Raw genomic sequence first — 11,375 nt, 5'->3', positions numbered from 1 at the left:
GCTCATCAACCCGATTCATTGAGCATCATAAGCGTATCAAGCCCTGTAATGCTCTTTCTAGCAAGACAAATAATGAGTTGTGAGACAAGTGTTCACTGATATGGGCTCAATATACAGGCTTGTATTTTAGGCTAGCCAAGAAGAATATGTGCACCAGCACTCTACACTCTACAGTGCATGGTGTGTCGAAATTAAGATTTTATGCGTAGCAGATTTTCGTCTGATGATCAAGGTAAACCAATCCTCTGACATTCGACTTTTACGTCTGGAGGGCTTTCATTAAATTTGGGGTTATTTACATCTCATACTTTTACCTCCCGCAAATAGCTACTTTGCTCAGTTTTTTTTTTTTTTTTTTTAACGCATAACTCACAAAACGCCGAAATCACATGTCGTGTCACTATCAGGTCGTTCCAGTATCCTCACATCACCCTTACGCTATATCGCACTCCTTGCCTTGCTGTAATGTAACTGAAAACAGGGGGGCGAGTTTCCCCGCTTCCGGTAGACGCCGGCTCCCTCTGGCCTCAGTGACGGCTGACAGCAGCTCCGTCGTGATGGAGACGTCCCCGCGCCGCGGAGCCACCGGAGAAATACCGCGCCGCTCCTCCACAGATTGGTTCTGTCCGTCTTTGGCGGGAAGAAAGGATTCTCCCGGACGACAGATTGGATCAGCAATCGCCCCCGGGATGGCCGGCGATGATGAGTGCGATCAGAGCCTCGCGGCTGGCCCAGCGCCCGACGAGAGGAGAGTTACAGCGCCGCCGGCTGCTCAGGTTTCTGCGAAATTCATTCAGCTCCCTGTCTGTCAGCTCCAGACAGGTCCCGTCAGCCTCAGGCACTCAGGCATCTCTGTTCAGCAACAGACAGTTAAAGTTAGCTTCACTTGGTGCTTATAGCTCCAGACAGCATGGACACTAGCGAGTCTAATTAGCTCTAAACGTCTCCAGACAACTGAAGACAGCTCCAAGATTTTTCATGCAGCACCGAACAACTCTCAGCTCTGCAACTCACCTCCCCGACAGGCGAGCATTGAAAATACAAAATGTGTGGGACGTTGCGAGAACGGCCCTTAGCCGCATAAATCACCATTTAAGATCAGCAAAGATGCACGGCTCCCGGCGGGGCTCGTCGATATCAGGTTAACGACCCGGACCGGGGGGCCGGCGGCAGCATCCGCCTGGTCGGGAGAGGCGGCGCCGCCTGCCGAGCCGCCATCCATTCCGGACTGGCCACAATGGCTGACGCCCGCTCGTGCCCGGCCCGCCCGGCCTGGGACCTTGATCTCAGCACGGCGGCGAATATTTCCAGACAAAACACGATTTCCATCTGCGGCACGACAGCGACGCATCGATCTCGACGCTGCGCTCAGGGGAGGAGGGCGAGGTGCCGGGCTCTCGTGGGGTGCCGCTGCGGCTGGGGAGGAAGGGAGCACGTACGGGAGGGCGCTAGAGGCTCAACGTCGGGAGTGTAGGTCTCTAACAGGATGAGGGATTGGGGGCGAACGACAGGGTGGTGGTGTAGGCTGCTGAAAGATGGGGACCACCCGGAACAATGGAGGCGCCTGCGGTACACGGAACGAGGAGTAAATGGTGTCGTAGGATACTGCTTGATATGCATGAATTATCCGGTTCTTTTCAATAGAAAAATACAATGCCAACGAATAGTGTTTGTCTACTCGTATTTCAAACAACCTGCGGCTACGTTATCTATAGGTAGCCTTTATGCATATCAAACCCATATAGCACTGAGCTGTCCGAGTTCCCCTGAGAAGTGGTGATTATTGGGATAATCACTCACCTCAATCAAGATTGCGAAGTCCGGAAGCGGGACAACATTTATCACTGTTGTCGCGAACTGAACACCGGATGGAACATTCACCGCAGCTGATTTGACCAAAGGTTGAATCGGTTGAGATTGATGACTGTTTTATAGAGCGCAGATCAGAACTGAGTTTTTCACCTTTATATGCATGCATGTATATTGTATATGCATGTATCTACATTACTTCTACTACATTACTATATACTACATTCTATCTACATTACTATATGCATACTATCTACATTACTCTACATTACTTACATAGGTACTATAGTTATAGGTGAAAGGTAAGAAACACACCAAGGAAGAATATTACACCTACATACAGCAGGGACGAAACTCGAAAATAAAATCCAGGATTAGGTAAAAATTGTTGTAGCTAAATTGCTTTGCTTTATCAGAAGAATTTTTAAGTCGATATTTAAGTCCCAACTGTCCTTTCTGAGAACAATTTCGACTCGATCTGAATAATAATCCACTTCTTTCATTGAATCTCGTCTCTCGATTGATTTTGATCGAGCAGTTCTTATCATCAATCAACTTTGCCTGGACTTTATATGACTGCCGCTGCATCGAAACTTAACCCGCGACCGCCTGGGGGGGGGGGATAGGATCCGACCCCCCCCTCCGTCTTTTCTTGAATAACTCAAGAACCGCTTACGCTATCAACTTGAAACTTGGCATACCTTATCCCCCATCAATTTGACGTCTTCTGTGTAATTTTTAAGAAAAAATTTCCAATTTTTTTTTAAATATATCGATTTCAGTAATGTAACTACATGGCGTTTTTAGTCAAAAAGTGGTAAATGTTTAAAAAATCGCCAAAAATCAGGATTTAAAGCAAATTGCAAATTAAGGACATGAATAGACGCAGCTTAATAAGTTCTTTAAAATGGCTATCTCGGATTTTCCATAAAATGCGTTTTTCACCCCTATAAATTCAAAAAACTACATTTTTTGGAAAACAGCTAATAAAATCCAAAATTTTGAGAATTTCCAAAAACCGGAATGTATGTTATAGAGCTCTATTAGAACATAAAATGTCCCAAATTTCAACTTTCTATCTTGATTTTTGACCCCCAAATTGTAAAAAATAGCTCCAACATGCATAGGGCATTGTGACGTCATAAACATTTTCGTGAATTAGAGGCACTTCTGTACATCGCATGTGAAAACAAATGGCACCACTAGATTCCGGGGACAAAGCTCGTCTAGAAAAGTGCATTTTTATGTCAAAAATAAAAAGTTGAAAAATTGACCATTTTTTCTCAGCCCTCGTTTAGTTATGTATGGTATAAACGATTTTTTATGCTTTCAATGCACACTTATCACCAGCACAGTGACTTGGGGTCACATATAACCATTACCATCGGATTCGGCGTGAAAAATAAGCCATAAAACATGTGTCGCACGCCCATGTAGCAGAAAGTGAAAACCATGACCTTTCGTGACCTGACCTGACCTTGACCCGTACTTAGTACGGCCCCTATACGCACATGGTACCTTCACTAGGCCTTTGAGGTCATTTTTGATGAGTTTCGAGCAGCAGCTATCGATTCCGCTGTCCGTAAGCCTAATCATGCAAAACCCCAGAAGTTGACCTTTGACCTGACCTTGACCCAAAAGTTCACCTCAATCTTAAAATCTTTAGAGTGCTTTGGGAAGGTCTCGTAGAGACCTTTCGAACGCCGCCTCGCGGGGCTCGATGCGACCACTGGTTCTCGAGATAACAGGGGGGGGGGTCGGATCCGACCCCTCCCCCCAGGCTGTCGTGGGTACGGAAATAGCCCAGGCGGTGCCGGGTTAACAGACTAAACCGCATAAATGCTAGGTATCATAAATAGCATAATGTATCGTACCAGAATCCATTGTATATATGTACGTACGAACAAACAATAGGCATGACGCCGGCTGAGGAACGGTCCCCTTGTTCCTGGTTTCCCACCTAGGACACTTTATCCTAATGGACGTGCACTTTGTCAGACCCGTCACCATTGTGTGTCGCCATAAATTTCACGGTTGATTTGTTCTCGGGCCTAGTTGGGTAAAATCTGACGTGTAATAACAATAAATAAAGCGACGCACGACACACTAAATATACTGCCGTAGGGCAAGTAGCTCCTCAGCGCGCAGTCCTGCAAACAAATATGCTGCGCTCGGTGTTTGAATACGTCAAGTCTTGGGGCTAAGTACGATTTGAAGACCGTTGGATAAAAAGGGCATAAGGAGAAGCCACCGCTTCATATAACTTGGTGGCGATACGTTACAATTTGGGAAAAGAGTGACCCTTTCCACACACAGAAAAATATTAACACCGTTAGCGGTGTAATTGCACAGTACATATCTGAGCACTTGAGGAAAGTTAATTTAGTCCCTTCCCCGCTTAAATTACTCGCGCTTCTAAATGAACACCAGGAAGAAGGTAATAGAACACTGTTAGGAGGGTTGGGTGTTTTGCTACATGTAGTAAAACACCCAACCCTCCTAACAGTGTTCTATTACCTTCTTCCTGGTGTTCATTTAGAAGCGCGAGTAATTTAAGCGGGGAAGGGACTAAATTAACTTTCCTCAAGTGCTCAGATATGTACTGTGCAATTACACCGCTAACGTTGTCAATATTTTTCTGTGTGCAGGCCGGCCAGGACATAAACATTAAACGCCGCTTATCGCGGTGTTTTAACGACTGAACAACTCGGCAATGGTATGAACCATGCTTTGGTGTCGGTACATTTTAGACTATAAACTAGGCCAACTTTCACTTCATTAGAATGGCAATGTTAACGAGAACATTGTTGGCTCTGAGCGTATAAGCGATTTCAGGAATGTATAAAGAATTCATTATTTTGCACGTCTTATAGTGAAATCCGATCTGATGACTAATCTTGTTAAATGATGAATGATGATATACATAGTCAGCGCTCGACTCTGCGTGGAAAAACACTATCACAGTGGCTGTTCGGTTATCCGTCGACATTTATGGATAACGTGGTAACCATGGGGAACGGCATCCAATCGCTCAGAGCCCAGCCAGCTCACCACCGTACACAGCCGGTGCCGTTCGTTCAAATGGTGATGATTCTGCACCATTAACATCTAACATGGTGTACTTTTGGTGTGAAATTCGATAAATTATGGATGTCGGATGCTGCTTTTTTGTAGCTCTGTAACTATTGCCTCGTATGGTTTTCGGCCTCGTGTGACCACTGCTGTGGCACAGTCAGTCTGTGTGCCTGTGTCTGCGGCGACAGCGACAAAGTGCGCAATTCCAGAGACAAATTGCCCGCTCCCCAGACTCCAATAAAGATGGCCCTCTTCTCTTTTAACAAAACGCCGCGGGCTACTGCGAACACTAATGCAGAACGGCAAGGTCCAAGACTGCTCCGTTTCCCGTCACACCATCTCTGTCTCCAAACTACACTCTACTCCTGCAGTTCTACGCGGCGCAACTTCTAAGCTCAGCTTTTCTAAATCATTACCGTGCATTTTATGATGTTTAGAGTGTAGTAAGTCCCTCTTCAATAACTATACGCACTACGCAGTAAGCACACAAACACAGGCTTAGATAGATGATGCACAAACTTCTAAATTAAAGCCAACACGTAAGTACCACGTGTAGGATACCTCTCCAACGCCCATTTATCAATTATGTGAGGGCTTAGTCAATCCACTTTGATAAAACATGGGCCATGGCCCTCTTTATTTAGGTCATTTTTAGGACAGCTTTTATATGCATTGTATAGATTATCCTGAAAATAGACAGCAGTCTTTTAAACCATTTTCCGCCGCTTGCGGGGCAATAACTTAGCTACGGCTCTATAAATCTCCATCATTCCGACGCAAATGAATAGCCCAGCTAAAACGACTATCTGGCCGGCAGTATATCCTGAAAATTTCTCATTTATGTAGAAAATGTTCGAGAAAACTTAGTTTTCTCCTCGGTAGTGTTTGCACATTCAGTCCATTAGATTAGCCTCCATGCTTTATGCTTCCAGCGCCCTATCAAATCGTGATTACGGAGCGAGCGAAGCGAGCGTAGTCTTTCCTTAGATTAACGGAAATTTCTGAGTATGAGCGGCCGGCCGGCCGGTCGGCCGTGGTCACGATTCTGCGACGCTTATATCTCAGCAACCACTTGACCGATTTACACGCGGTAATTTTTGTAGGGTAGCTTCATTCATTCTACCAAGTATTGGACTATTCCCGATGCATGTGGGTGACCCCTTATGCACGTGCCACGTGCAAAACGAAGAGGTGTCACTTTTGTAATTGTTGCAATATCTCGGTAACTACTTGACCGATTGCGCTGAAAGTTGGCATGTAGGTAGGCACCCACTAGGCAATACATATCCATGTGCCAGAGTTGGGGTGCTGCTGCACGTGCGCACGTGCAGGGGTCGATTCCAGATCTCGAGAACGGCTGGACCGATGGCGCTCAAATTTGGCACATGGTTAGGGACCGGTTAGTAGGGTGCCGTGCAAAAGTCAGTTGGGACCGATTTTGCACGTGCGCACGTGCAGGGTGCCGCTTCCAGATCTCGAGAACGGCTGGGCCGATTGTGATCGAATTTGGCACATCGCTAGAGACCGGTATAGTAGGGTGCCGTGCACAAGTCAGCTGGAGGTACCCCGTCGAAATTTCGCACTTGCAAGGCTCACCCTCTCGCTCGCTCCGTTAGTTGCCCCAAAAGGCGTTATACTGGTTGATAGGTACCAGGATAAACTACCAAGGAGCTATAAGATCATAAAGGCTGGGTGTTGAAATTGTACCTATGTAAATAATCATATAGATCATTAATTTCAAATAATTTGTTCACAGCTGAGAGAGTATAAGACTCGTAGGTAAATAAAAGGTCATTCTTGTAAATAACTTCGGCAATTATGATGGATTAAAGGGACACTCCCACCTTAACATTAGTTTTGAGTTGAGATAGCCAAATTGGTGGCCATGGCCTGCAAATACCGGTTTGGGCACTCACAACATCGACAAATGCTTTAATTCGGAGATATGGAATTTCAAACTTGCAGTTTTCGGATTCTAAGGGGCTAGTGCATTGGTATGCCCCCTTAGAATTTGTGACGTCAGCGGAGATCTAACGATTTTTAAATCTTTTACTAAAACGTTTGGTAGCACGCGGTGGTATATGCTGCTTTGCGCGCAACAAATGCCGCACTTTCAAATGAAGTCGCTAGGAACAGCGGAGATCCCAAAAAGTAAACAAAAGTAAAAGTCTAATATCTTGAAAACCGGTGAATATTTTTCGATGAAATTTGGTAGATATTCGTTTTCGCTCTTTCTGAACCGAGCGACATCACTTTCGTGCCAATTCATTAACTTTTTTGAAGGTGGGAGGGTCCCTTTAACCCTCGCATGTGTAGGGGGGGGGGGGTCGGATAGACCCCCCCCATGGTTTTTCGCAAATAACTCGTGTAAAAAGCGGCCGATCGCGACGACACTTTCAGTACCCTCGCATTGATCAATTTTACACCCACCCTGAAAATTCCATGACCCTGACCTTAATGACCTTTGACCTGTGACCTCTTTTCCGTGACCATGTTTGGCCGGAATCGCGATTCCGCGTATGTCGGCTCGCATTAGCCGCGTGTTTGCAAGCTTTTCATGGTTTCAAACGTTCATACATGTGATTTGATGTTGCTCCCACGCATCAGGGTGGGTGTCAACTGTCAAGGTCACCTGAAGGTCAGGTCAGGTCATTCACCTTTGGTGACCTCGGTTCACTTTTTCGAGTTTTACATGTTTCTAGGCTAGTTTTTGGAGCTGAATTCGAATTTAGCAACCATTTGAACATTTACGAAGTAGTTTTGGTGACTTCGTAACATGTTACGAAGCTGTCAGAGGCGGTTGACACGTACTACGAATACCCGTCACGACGCCTACTGGTTGACCTGACCTGACCTGACCCGACCTGGTCTAAATGCTTAAAGATGCATCTGTGATCAAAAGTAACACGATTTTCGTGATCAACACCCCGAAAACCCCTTAGCAGCCACACTTTACGACTTTCTAACAGGTCCCGATTTTCCCGACTTTGGGTCAATGACCTGACCTGGAAGGTCAACCAATGACCTAGGAGCTTAAAATTGGGTATCAGCTTGAACACCCTTGACTTTTCACGTGGCACGTGCCACGACGGTCACTGAGATGTATCAAAAGTAGTCAATTACGGGATAGAAGGGATGGGGCTACCCAACAAAAAAGACCGCAGGCCAATCGGTCCAGCGCGGCGGTTGCTGAGATATAAGCTTCTCAAAAGCGTTACAGGCCGGGCCGGGCCGGGCCGGGCCGCTCATACTGAGATTTTTCCGTTATATTCATAGGCGGCGGAACGGGGAGGGCACCGGGGCGGCTCCATATCAAAGCGTACAAAATCCTAGCATACAATCATTAAAACATACAAAACCGTAACATACAACGCGCAAAACCTACAAAACAGGCCGGGTAGGGGACAGTCAAAACATACAAAACTGCAGCGTACAAAATCGTATCATACAAAAGCGCAAGGTACAAAATCGTTTCACACAAAAAGGCAGGAGATAATTAATGACATTAATTAAATTACGCATCATGCAAAACCGTTCCACATTAATTTTCATCATTTCGTCGTCCTTGAGATGTCAATTTTCACTTGGATCAAAACCTACAATTTCCACTGCGCTTCGAGCGACATCTTTGTTACAGGTTTGCGCAGTTACGAAACTTTCCTCTAGAGGCCTCCTCTATCAACGCACAGGCAGGCTTCGCACAGCCCATGTTTTTTGCTTGTTTATACAGTGAGCGCCGGTCTCGGAGCGGCGGGGCGTCCCGGTGCCGCCGCCGTTCCCTCCCTCAGGCCGGGCAAGGTTTCCCCTCCTCCGTAGACGGCGCGGCCCCGCAGGAAACGTCCAAGGCCACGTCCCCGTGGCTCACGTCCCCACTCCCGGCGCGCCGTCTCTGGGAGAGCGAGACGACGCTGCCTTCTCTGGGAGAGCGAGACGACGCTTGGTGCATCGAGTCACATTCTGCTTATATTGACAAGAGCTACCGGGACAGAATTGGTAAATCAAATTGAAAACTGCCAATGAGCTTCAAAAAACCTAACATGGAAGTTGCTGAAGTATTTTGCCACACCATTTGCTTGGGGGAGGCGTAAAACATTCCCAGCCGATAACTTAACTCAAGAACCAATAGGCGCAGCGAAACGGGCGAGGCGGCTGACAAAAGAACGTGACGAGACACTTCTGATGATTTAAGTTCAGTTCCAAAGTCACAGGTCGAGTTAACCCTCGCCCGTATTGGTGTTTTGCCAGCCGCGAACGTACAAGGGGTTGTTGGACCCCCTTGCCGTTTGGCCTCTGATCGAGCGCTTCGCGGAAAAAAAACAAGCATGCTGCCCGTGACAAGAGAAAGCCGATGATACCCAATTTTAAGGTCCTAGGTCATTGGTTGACCTTCCAGGTCATGCCAATGACCCAAAAGTCGGCAAAATCAGGACGTGTTAGAACCTCGTAAAGTGTGGGTGCTGAGAGGTTTCTCTGCGTGCGGACTGTTGAATGTTAGCCGTTTTGATCACAGATTGTGTCTTTATGTCTTTAGGCTCTTTATACCTTATGCCTCTTTATACCTGGCCCGACCTGGTCGGACCAGGTCGGGTCAGGTCAACCGGTAGGGGTCCAACCGGTTATTTGTAGTAGGTGTCAAACGCCTCTGACAGCTTCGTAACATGTTACGAAGGCACCAAAACTACTTCGTAAATGTTCAAATGATTGCTAAATTCGAATTCAGCTCCAAAAACTAGCATAGATGAAACATGTAAAACTCGAAAAAGTTAGCCGAGGTCATCAAAAGTCAATGACCCGACCTGACCTTCAAGCGACCTTGACACCCACCCTAATGCATGGGACCAACATCATATCACATTTTTTAACGCTTGAAACCACGAAAATACTGCAAGGGCGCGGCAAATGCGAGCCGACATACGCCGAATCGCGAATCCGGCCAAACATGGTCTCGAAAAGTAGGTCACAGGTCAAAGGTCATTTGGGTCAAGGTCATGAATTTTTCAGGGCAGGTGTAACACTGATTAATGCGAGGGTACTGAAAGTTTCGTTGCGTCCAGCTGCTTTTTACGCGAGTTATACGAGAAAAACCGAGGAGGGGGAGGGGGTTCGCTCGGCCACCGCCTATACGGCGAGGGTTAGAGTTATTCCAAACACCTGAAATTGGGCTTTTAGTAGCATGGACTTCAGAACCTCGTTCTGGACGTCCCTCGTCAAAAACTGTGTTAGGATTGTGCATAATCTCTCATCTAAGTGCTACACAAGTGTCAGTAGCATGCAGGGGTCACTTATCCCTCACCGGGCCTATTGGCTTTTTACATACACCCCGGACAGGGGGGGGGGGCGACCCCTCTTGCCGTTTCGCCCCTGATAGAACTAGAGCCTCGCGAAGCGAGCGTGTCCGCCGTTACGAGAGGCAGCGATTGGTACCTCATTTTAAGGTATCAGGTCAACCGATGACTTCTGAGGGCAGGTCAAGTGGCACAAGGCACGGGTTCGGTTTTTGGTAAATAATTCGGCAAAAAATGGCCACAGAGCTGCGATTTTGCACCATCATGTTGGCCTAGCTCAGGCGCGTTGAGTGGTATACTTTTTGTTCGGGCGAGGGCATTCAAGGAGTTGACTTCGGGTCAAAGTCGGGTTGGAGTCTCTCAGCAGGTCACAAAGCTGGTCGGAGGAGGTCATATTGCATGTAATTACTTATTGGATTTGACAGGTCTTTCTGAGTATGTACATTGTACATTGGCGGATTTCCCGACTCTCTAGCTAAATTTGATTGGAAGTTATTGACGAAAACGTCTCTCGTGAAGTCATAAGTTACGTCACTCAAGGTCAACAATGCAAAAAAGAGGCACCGGAATTTGCCAGGAGTGCATGAAATCACAATTCCATGTACTTGGGATTGTTTTAGATCATTTCCGGCGCTAAAATAACAGTTTCAATATTTCCCCTTTTGGATTATAATCGTGATCTCACGTGACCGACCTGACCTCGTGTGACCTTTAGGGAAAATCCGAGATATAAAGTTGTGGGACCTCTGGATACTACGTCCAGAGGTCCAGAGGTCCAGAGGTCACGAGGTCACACTGACCTCGTGTGACCTTTAGGGAAAATCCGAGATATAAAGTTGTGGGACCTCTGGATACTGTAAGCTTCATCTCCCTGGGGCATTCCACGATAGATCGTATCACTTTTTTTTCCAATTTGACACCCTCATCTCTCAGAATTTGACGAGAATCGGTCCCAGGGGTAATCAGGGGCTCTGAATCCACCTGTAACAATTTCAGGCTTATCAGATAAGTATTTTTTGAGTTACGGTGTATGACATTTTTTGGATCTTGCTTTGCAGCGCTAAGTTTGGCGGGCTGTAACTCTAAGACGGATTATTCAAATGCCAAATGTTATATAACATTGAACTTGCAATGAAATAGAGATTAATATGTATTTTTTAAATTTTGAAAAATACGCTATTTTTGATATATAACATATCGGGTTTT

The sequence above is a fragment of the Amphibalanus amphitrite genome, unplaced genomic scaffold (genome assembly GCF_019059575.1).
Source record: "Amphibalanus amphitrite isolate SeventyFive unplaced genomic scaffold, NRLGWU_Aamphi_draft 000530F_arrow, whole genome shotgun sequence".
Taxonomy (NCBI): domain Eukaryota; kingdom Metazoa; phylum Arthropoda; class Thecostraca; order Balanomorpha; family Balanidae; genus Amphibalanus; species Amphibalanus amphitrite.
Note: the sequence above shows the minus strand (reverse complement) of the source record.